Raw genomic sequence first — 11,311 nt, forward strand, 5'->3', positions numbered from 1 at the left:
TAGACTTTAGACCCAGAGATATGTATTCTAATTCTATCACTGACTAGTTATTCCCATCAACCCAGTAACTTAATCTAGAGCTCAATTCTCTCTTCTGTAGACTCCTTCATGTCTAAAGTCCCTTTCAACTCTGATTATCTGTGAAGTAGAATAAAATCTCACCGATTCACTCAAAGTTAAAAGAAAATCATTCTGGTTCAGTAAGCAGCCTAAATTGCAGAATAACTTTTACATAATGTAACTAACTACTTGCCAGAAGCTTTAACAGATAAGGAAATGTTTATAAACAACACAAATTATTTAAAAAACAAGGATGCTACTGAAGTGATTGATGGTCTTGAAAAACAATTCTTAGCCTCATTCTATAACAAGTTAAATATGCCTTATTTACACTGTTAAAATCTACTTACCAAACTCTTTTCCCTAAGTAATATAAAGGTAAACTTCTACCCAATATGAATAAATTACAAATTAGCAAGCCATAAATGAATGAGAACTTCCTGGATGCTCACAGAATGACACCAAGAGTAAAATACATCTTTGCCAAGTTTCAGCTACCTCCCGCCACTATGGTTCCCTTGTTGATTTCCTTTCAAAAGGAACCTCAGGAAGGGCCCAGTCCAACTAGCTGTTGTTCCCAGAGGTTCACTTCATGCCTGATACAAATACCTTCTACAGCTTCCTTTCCTGTCTACTATTCCACTCAGCTTTTCAGCTCCCTTTTATGTGTTATCTTCCATCATTAGAAAGTAAGCTCCTTGAGATCAGGGGCTGCCATTATTTTTTTTTTTTTTTTTTGCTTCTATTTGTATCACCAGTGCTTAGCATAGTGTTTAGCATACAGCAAGTACTTAATAAATGCTTGCACACCTGAATTGACTTAAAGGTACTAAGATATATAATGATTTGTTCAAGATTATTCTTAATTATCAAAACTGAATTTAAACTTTATGGTCCAATACTGGCGTCATTTGGTGATTTTATTCTCTGCCAATCTTAACTGAAGACTCCCAAGTTATAGATTGATTTTCCTTTAAAAATAAGGGAGGACCCCAGCTTTGGGGACAAGAACTCATTATTGGACAAAAACTGTTGGGAAAATTGGAAAAGTATAGAAAAAATTAGATTTGGATCAACATCTTACACCCTATACCAAGATAAATTCAAAATGGGTAAATGACAAGAGTGAAATCATAAATAAATTAGGTGAACATAGAATAGTATACCTGTCAGATCTGTGGGAAAGGAAGGAATTTAAGACCAAGCAAGAGATAGAGAACACTGCAAAATGTAAAATGAATGATTTTGACTATATCAAATTTAAAGGGTTTTGTACAAACAAAACCAATGCAACCAAAATTCGAAGGAAAGCAACAAAGTGGGAGAATATTTATATTTATATAACAAAACTCTCTGACAAAGGTTTAATTTCCCAAATATATAAGGAACTAAGTCAAATTTACAAACCATTCACCAATAGACAAATGGTCAAGGGACATGAATAGGTAGTTTTCACACGATGAAATCAAAACTATCAATAAGCACATTAAAAAGTGTTCTAGGGGGCAGCTGGGTGGCTCAGTGGATTGAGAGCCAGGCCCAGAGATGGGAGGTCCTGGGTTCAAACCTGGTCTCAGATACTTCCTAACTGCGTGACCCTGGGCAAGTCACTTAACCCCCATTGCCTCGCCCTTACCACTCTTCTGCCTTGGAACGAATACCCAGTATTGGTTCCAAAACAGAAGGTAAAGGTTTAAAAAAAAAAGTGTTCTAAATTCCTCCTGATTAGAGAAATGCAAATTAAAACAACATCGAGGTATGTTATAGAGGGACTAATTTAATCCCCCCCAGCATAACATCCAGCATAACAGGTACCACATCACATCTAGCAGAATGTCCAATATGGCAGCAAAGGAAAGTGATAAATGTTGGAGGGGATGTGGCAAAATTGGGACACTAATACACTGCTGGTGGAGTTATGAATTGGTCCAACCATTCTAGAGGGCAATTTGGAACTATGCACAAAGGGCTTTAAAAGAATGCCTACCTTTTGACCCAGTCATAGCACTGTTGGGTTTGTTTCCCCAAAGAAATAATAAGGAAAAAGACTTGTACAAAAACATTTATAGTTGCACTCTTCGTGGTGGCAAAAATTGGGAAATGAAGGAATGCCCTTTGATTGGGGAATGGCTGAACAAACTGTGCTATCTGATGGTGATGGAATATGACTGTGCTAAAAGGAATAATGAACTGGAGGAATTCCATGTGAACTGGAAGACCTCCAGGAATTGATGCAGAGCAAAAGGAGCAGAACCAGGAGAACATTGTACACAAAGACTAATACATTATGGCACTATCGAATGTAATGGACTTCTCTACTAGCAGCAATGCAATGACCCAGGAAAATCCAGAGGAACTTAGGAGAAAGAATGCTATCCACATCCAGAAAAAGAACTATGGGAACAGAAATGCAGAAAAAAAAAACATATGATTGATCATGTAGTTCAGTGTGGATATGATTGGGGTTTTGTTGTTAAAAGTTCATTCTACTGCAAATATGAATAACATGAAAATAGATTTTGAACAATGCTACATGTATAACTCAGTGGAATTGCTTATCAGCTCCAGGAGGAGGCAGGAGGAAAGAGTGGGGGTGGGGGTAGGGGTAAGGGGAATCATGAATCATGTAACCATGGAATAACATTTTAAATAAAAAAAGAAAAATAAATTAAAAACAATAAGGGAGAGGAGCAGTGAGGTGGTTCAATGTATAGTCAGGCCTGCAGTCAGAAGGACCTGGGTTCAAATTTGGCATTTTGGATATTTCCTAACTGTAACCTTGAACAAGTCTAGCCTTTCACCTTCAGTCTTAGAGTCACTGCTAGGACAGAAAGTAAGGGTTTGTTGTTTTTTTTTCTTTAAGTAAAAGTTTTTAAATAAAATAAGGGAGACTCAGGAGAAGATATAATCTAGTGGCCTAGTCAAATTTTGCAGCATAAATAAAAGTGAACTTTCAACAGTGCTTCAGTTTCTTCCTAGGAAAAACACCTAAAAGGTGTCATTTACAGAGCATGACCAAGAGTACATAAGGAGACATAAATAGGTCAGAAAGACATAAGCTTGAAACTTCTCTAAATATTTCTGGGGAGAAAAAATCAGAATATGACAGACACCTAAAGGATGATAGGCTTTAGAGAATAAGGGACACAGATTTAGCCTAAGAATATATATTTTTAGATGTCCTGGTGGCACTTGGACTAAGGTCATGCTTAGTTCTCAGTAAAAACCAGTCTTATACTACCAAGCTTAAAACAGTCCTGAAAATCTGGACCTCTGTGATTGTTCTGGGAGCACATTTTCACTGCTACTAATTAAACTCATTATATTAAAATAAATCAAATATGTTCCTCCTTATGTTGTCCTTACTGAAAGTTTAAGTGACTTCAAAATCCAACAGCAGAATTTTTTAACCTTATGTTTCTTGGGTCTGGCATTAGCTCATTATTACCTCAGAACCCTTTGTCCTAACTAAAAGTGTTAACTAAGGTAATGATGAGATACAGGGAATTATAGCTCCTGAGTTTCTAAACTAGCACCAAGCTGACTGCCCCTAAAGAGTGAATAAATGAACATTCATGTAAAAAATCAATTTATTTTATATATTGAGACCAAGGTAAAAAAGGAAGGAAAAACTAAAAAAAAATATAAACATAAAGCAATTATTTTCTAGATCTAAAATTAAAAACAGGTGAGACACACCTGACTGCTTTAAAGCATGCTACCTCCACATAGAAGCCTGAAGTATAAACTGACTTTGGCAAAGTATTAACACCTTGACAGAAGGCCAAGTTTCTGAAACTAAACACTTCATTGAGTCCCCTAGCCCCAGGCTTAATCTAGACAATCAAGAGGGACTCAATAGTTTCTGAAACAATATCCTTCCTACATCCATATCTTCTAAGCATACCTAATAGCCTATGCTGAAGTTACAAAAAAAAGTTTAAAGAAGAAATTCTGAATATTTTTGATTCAGCCCTTCCCTTCTTCTGGAAGACCTAAGTCCTTTAATTTTAGAACTTCTATTGACTGCGCTGTCCTCATTGCTAGTGATCTAGTCCACCAAGGACCCTGACCATGCTTCTCTCAGTCATCTTGCAATGGAGCCCTGAACACACTACTCTGGCTTTCTAAGTCTTATCCTGAGATCAATATTCATATCAACACTACTGTTGCTTGTGGAAAGGATCATTCAATCCACAGCCCTATGATTCCAATCTAATCAATTATCCCAATATCTTCCTAACCTAAAATACCTTTCCCTAGTTATAACTATGGGGGTCCCAAATTAGAATGTAAACTTGCTGAGGGTAGGAAATGTCTCTTATATATATATATATATATATATATATGTATATATATATATATATATATATTACTTGGCACAACACCTTCATAGTATGAGCTTAATTCATTCATTGAATCTTTATCTCCAGACCCAGAGAAATACCAGAGCAGAATGCAATAGATCTTCATTCATGTAAAGTTAACAAGTTTTACCACATAAGGACACATACTGCTTCCTAAATTTAAATTTCTCAGTATATTTAACCCCTCCTAGAAAAGGCAGTGTGTGTAATGGATAGAAAGCCAATCTCAAGAGCTAGGACTATGTAATGGGTCTCACTCCTGGGCACATGATCAGACCAATTCGTCCTCTCAGTGACCTAGACAATGCACTAAAAATATGTTTGCAGAGAAAGTGCTGACCTGCATTGTTGGTACAGGGAGTTCCTTATATCAATGAAATCACAATTCTAACCCTTGTCCCTACATAAGTTCCCAGAGAGATCACATTAATAATTATCCCAGTGCCCTTGTGACCTAGAATGCAAGTATCAGTGTAAAGATTGGTCTTAGATGAAAGGAAAAGTCTAGGAGACAAAACAGAACTCTCCCTTTCCAGTATACTGGAAAGGGAGAGTTCTGTTTTGTAGAGTTCTGTTTTGCCCAAGACATTAAGGACCTGTGTCAGAGTCTATGCTAAGGAACAAACACGTTTTTGATGAAATCAGTGAGGGAATTTACTTTTCTCTCTGTCAGTTTAATGTTAATATTAAGGTTATATATATAGCTGAATTACTTTTCTTGAAGAAGTGTTTCACTGGGACAAAACAAATGCCGGATAGTTATTTGAGTTTACATTATTTATTTCTGTTAAAGGAAAACTAAGAGTATGATCCCATCCTGATGATGATAGGGAATTCATTCTGTAAGCATAGCAGTCTCGTACTGATGAACCCTTTCTTAGGGACACCATTATCAATATCAACTCTTGGAATACCTTCTTTGAGGTTGCAAAACCTCAGCTGGCAAAGAAGGAAGAAATTAATGCCTCCACACTCACTTTCAGGCGGTCACCTTCCTCCTTCCCCTCTTCCCCCCCCCCCCCCCCGCCTTTCCTATTCTCCACCTCCAAATGGGGGACAGGGAGGGGGAGATGACTGGCCCTCTGGTTTGACTCCTGCACCCCATCCCCCATACAGAGCCACAAAAAAAGTGATGGGGAAGAAGAAGCCTTCTGTCTCTCCGCCAGCGGAGCACCAGTTACTAAATAGTTGGTGCTGTTGCTGGTGAGGGTGCTGAGACAGCCCCTGGCGCTGGTGCTGACCCTGGTCCTGGTCCTGGTACTGGCGCTGGTGCTGGTGCTGAGGCCGAGGCTGAGGATACTGAGGATGCTGCGGGTGAGGATGTTGGAGCTGATGCAGGCGCCATGGTTGGGCCCGCACCCATCTGCCCTCGCACCTTCTCCACCAGCCGAGGCCAAAGACGGGGCCGCTTGTTCCTCCCCGCTCCCAGGCACGCACATCCACCCAGGGCTCATTTTCCAAAAAGACCCCATTTCCTGAGAACCTTTTCCCCGCACCTGGACAGCGAGCGGACCCTACAAGAAGCGCCGGGAGATGCCCCGGGGACAGACGCTCCGGCCACCGGCCGCCGGCGACCCCTAGCAAGACCCGGCTTCGGCTGCCTCTACTTTCTTCAGCCCCATCTCCGCTCCCCTCCCCCCCCTGAGGCAGGGTACCAAACTCTGGGGTAGGTCCGACTTCCTCCTTCTCTCTCCCCCACCCCGGGCTCCTCCAGGCAGGGTCGGGGACTGAGTGGTCCTGGAAACCCAGCTGCTTACCTGGGAGCTTGAGCGCCCGGGACAGCACGGTAGCCATGGCTGAGGCCACTATCGCGCGTGCGCGGAGCCTCGGGACCTGACGGGAAATGAAGTTCCTGGGAAGCTGAGACTTAGGGGAAAGTGAGACCCAGCTCCGTAGAGATGCTCGCTGCAATCTAGCTATGGGCTTGTGTGCTGCTGTATCTCAGGGTTCATCCGCAGGAAATAGCGGGATGTTTGAGCACATGAAAGCCAGCAGGGCGCTGATTGTAAAAGGAATTGCACATCAGCATGCTGTTAAATGTGGGTCGAGCAGTGGTCTACTCCCGCCTCCCTCCTTCTTCTCTTCTCTTCCCCTCCTCCTCCACCTCCCATCTTCCCCCATACACTCGCCAATAGGAGTATGGAGGTTAAACTATGTCCTCCAAGCTGGCTGGCCGCATAGTTCCCCTGGTCTGGGGCCGAGACAGAGCAAGTAGTGGTTGGGCTCAGACAGAAAAGGTCTGGTATTTCCTAAGCTGCAGGTTCTTTCGGTGTATTCTCCGCCCCCACTCCCACCCCCACCTCCACCCCCCCGCATGACATCACACACTTACCACTTTGTTCCCTGACATTGCAGCCTGAACTTTCTTCTCTAAGGAAAGGGATATGGGAGAGTCTAACATTAGCTTTTTGTTCCCTGCTTTCATTCGGTCTACCTGGAGATTGAGATCGTTCTGACCTAACTTCACCCTAGGAGACAGGAGGAGCGTTAGGTGTTATTTGGAAGTTATATACCCACTTAAAAAAAAAAATCAGTCAGATGTCATAAAACAAAATGATACTCAGTCTTGTGCTTCTTCAGTGATGGAAGAAGATTGTTGAAAATAACCAGCATTAAAAAATAATTTAAAAAGAAAGAAAATAACCAGCCTTTGCATAGTGCTCTAAGGTTTGCAAAACACTTTATATATTATGATCCTCACGATCCTGGCAAGCAGGTACTATTATTATCCCTATTTAATAGATAAGGAAACTGAGGCATAGAGAGATTAAGTTACATTCCCAGGGTCACATGCAAGTAGGAAGGTAGGATTCAAACTCAGGTCTTCTAAATCCAAGGCCAGCACTCTGTGCATTGGTCAGAGAGTGCTAAGAGTCATAATTCAGGCATTATCTTATCATCATTATTATCATCAGCATTACCTTAGTTATTAATATTCTTTCCCAATAACCAATCTCTACCCATCCTATGGAAGGAACCAAATCATATTAATCATAACACGTTTAAAAATCGGTTGGCTGAAACTGGGTTTAGAACCACATTTTATACCCAATATCACAATTATAAAAGGAAATGACAAGTATAAAAATCATTTAAAAATTAGAGGAAACTAGAAAGAGGTACCTCTCATAGCTATGCATTGGGAGAGAATTCTTACCAAACATAAGGTCAAGTACATCATAAAAAAAAAATAGACAATTCTGATCGGATGAAATAGGAAAAAACTTTTTCATGAACAAAATCAATGTAGCTAGGATTATAAGGGAAACTGGTGATTGAGGAAAAAATTCTTTGCATAAAATATCTCAGATAATGGCTTCATATCTACCTTCACTGGGAATTAATGCGAATATATAAGGTAATAGAGTCATTTCCCAGTGGATAAGTGGGGAAAGGATATGGACAAACAATTCCCAAAAGAATTTTATATTATTATTAAGGGTCATATGAAAAAATGTTTCAAGTCAATAAATACAAATTGAAACAACTCTGAGATTTTATCTCACACTAAACAAAGTGGCAAAGATTAACAAAAGATGGAAAGAATCCGTGTTGTATTGTGGGGGACTGTGGGGAAACAGATACATATTGTTTGTAGAGTTGTGAACTGATCCAAACATTTTGTGAAGCAATTTGAAATAATAACAGTGGAGTAACTAAAAGGTCTGTATCCTTTGAACTAGAGATCCCACTGTGAGGCACATATCCCAAAAAAGTAAAAAACAAAGGGAAAGGATATACATATACATATGTATACGTATGCCCTTTCCCTTTGTTTTTTACATATACATATACATGTGTATATGTATATGTATATATCACAATATTCAGAGCAGTCCTTGTTATAGCAGCAAAAAACTAGAAATAAAACAGGTACCTACTGTTTGGAGAATTACTAAACAAACTGAGGTGCATGAAATATAATAGAATTTTATTAAATCATAAGAAATTATAGAATATATAGGCTTCTAGGCTTGCTCTAAGTCATTGGTTCTTGACCTTTTTTGTGCCATAAATTCATCTGACAGGCTGGTAGAGTCTATGACCCCTTAGAATAATATTTGTTGCTTAAATTTATAATTGAAGGAAATGATAAATTTCAAATGACAACCTATGTAAAGTACTTTGCAAACCTTATAGATCAATATAAGTACTTGTCATTATTATTATTTCAGTTAGTGATTAATGAAAATGAAGATGTGATTTTTTTTCTCATTCAAGCATTCAAATCCCCCTAAAATCTACCCACAAATCCTTTGAGAATACACAGACCCCAGGTTAAGAACCCATCCTCTAAGGCAGGGGTCGACAACCTTTTTGGCCGTGAGAGCCATAAACGCCACATTTTTAAAAATGTAATTTTGTGAGAGCCGTACAGTGCTCACAGTGTGCGCTCCTGTAACAGCGCCTGAAAAAAAACTGACTTTATGGCTCCTGCAGAAAGAGAGCCATACGTTGCTGACCCCTGCTATAAGGCCCTTAGGCCAATTCCTCACTTAAGCCCACTCTCCTCTCCCCCAATCTTGTATAAAAATGTGTAGTACTTGGCAAACCAGTCAGGGTGCATTTTGAATCCATTGTCCATATCTCCAATTCAGAACAAATCTCTGGGATCCCAGGAAAGCATAAGCATTCATTATCTTTTGACTTGTTTTCCAAGGGTTATACAGAGAAAAGTCTCAAAGCAGACAATGTATCACAGATGTAATGGTCTCACATGTACAGGAAATCACAATTTCTCTTAAAAATAGTTATTCAGAGTCAACAAAGAATATTTTGCTGTGTTTGTCATATTACTGCTTACTTAGCACTTAATAAGAGCTTATTTAGGTACCTGAAATGGCCTTCCTCAAATCAAAAGCAATAAAAATAAGAAAAAGACAAAGAAAACCAAGCTTCCCATCTCAAAAAGGCTTTCTTTCCACCACAGACCTGGAGTCAACTGGAAGTCACACCTGTACCCTCAAGTGAAAAACCACACCAAACTGGCTTGTATGTAGCAACACTCAAAAGGTCATGAGGTGCTAAAACAAAGAGGCACTGTTGGGCTTACACTTGATGGATATAAGCTATTAAAATTCTTCTGAGTCCTTATAACAATAGGGCACGCAAAATTTTCTCCAGAGAGGCTTGAAACACATAGAGAACCTAATAGGGTATGGACAAAATCTCTAAGCATTCCTTTCTACACAAGACAACCAAGTCCTCTGGATCCCTGAAAGAACATAGCTTTTAAGGTTTCTCCAAAGAAAAGACAACCTAAATTTTATTCCAAATCCATCCAAAAATGAGACAAGCATTCTCCATCTGAAAGGAAAGAAAATAAGATCAGTTACATACATGTGGATATGTTATACCTATATGTTATATGTGTATATGTGTGTTTGTGTATATATATTATATAAATATACATATTTTATATGTATATGTATATGGTTCCCAAAAGAGATTAAGTACTTGGGGTTGATTTCTCAGGATTTCTAAGCCATCTAGCAAACCTTAGCCTATGGACCTGCAGTCCACAGAGATATATCACAGTTAAACTATGTGAAAGGAAATCTTTATTACCTTTGTCTATTTTAAGTTAATCAATCAAGAACTTGAAGTACCCCCACTTAACACTTAGTAAGTCACTAAGAAAGAAAGTTCACTCCCTAAAAGGCTAAAAGCACTGCCCCTCCCCCCAACTTGCTTGGCAAATTGAAATGGGTGGAGAAAACTGTATATAAACAGGAACCTGGGAGGGATTGGCTCTCTTCATTCTTGAATTCTTGGCTCTTCATTCTTGGTGGTTCTTAACCTTGGGAGCATGGGCTCTGGTGGAATTCTTGGTGGTCTTGGCCTTGTGTACATGTTGAAGGTTCTCAGTGGTTTTCAGTATCTTTTGGCTCTTCGGATTTCAGCTTCCCAATCCAGACTTTGGATTCTGGTGAAGATTCAGCTTCCTACATTGGAGACTAGAGCTGAAGACGGACACTTACTCAAGTGAGACTCTTGCCTCCTTGGCATGAGAAACTGCCCTTTGTGGCTCAGCCTCTTTGGTGTTGGTTTTTTATTTTTGGAAGGCCTGACTGGACACACTCTCATGGATAGGTGTTGTTCGGATTCACATTTGTGGTCTGGAGGCTCGAATATAGAAGAAGAATATTCACACCTATGTCAGATGCTGGACTCCCCTGTGCCACGTTTTGACAAGTACCTTAGTTTGGCTGCCATTATGGCTCCCCTATCCCTGAGACTGAAGATAAAATCAGAGCAAGGAATCACATATTCCCCTTTTACCTCAGAATCTAGTCCCTTTTCTCTTCTATACTATGGCAATTTTCTGTAGTCTCGGCTGCCAATGGGTAAGCGCAATATTACTGCAATTCTTCTACAGACCTGTAGGACATAAATCACTTTAATTGGGCCCTGATTCAAGGACCTGTTATGGGCTTATTCTTGCTTACTCAGAATTTTTTATATACATAGATTTTTATTTTTTTTCCCCAAATACTAATTTTTTCTTCTATTTGGGTTTTTTTTATGTTTCTGGTTTTTCTTTTGAGAACTGATTCATATACCCCATAATTCAGGCATGTATCCTGGGTTGATCTGGGTGTTGGTCAACACCCTCCTCAGGGGGAATTGTATAATTTTTGTAAAATCCAAGATTTAAAATTTTTGGAGAAAAATTTCAGGAAAAGAAGCTCACTAACTCCCTGAATCAAGAAAATGAACTCTTTTAAAGAAGGTACCATAAAGAAGTCTACAGAAACCACACTGCATCAAAGATACAGAGTGAACTTTGGTATATAATGAACTGAACTAAAGGGAGTTGAACATATTTATTTTGAATGTAAACTCTTATGCCAAAGGGTTTTTTGTCTTTTTGTTTTTTTGTC

The sequence above is a fragment of the Gracilinanus agilis genome, chromosome 5 (genome assembly GCF_016433145.1).
Source record: "Gracilinanus agilis isolate LMUSP501 chromosome 5, AgileGrace, whole genome shotgun sequence".
Lineage (NCBI taxonomy): Eukaryota > Metazoa > Chordata > Mammalia > Didelphimorphia > Didelphidae > Gracilinanus > Gracilinanus agilis.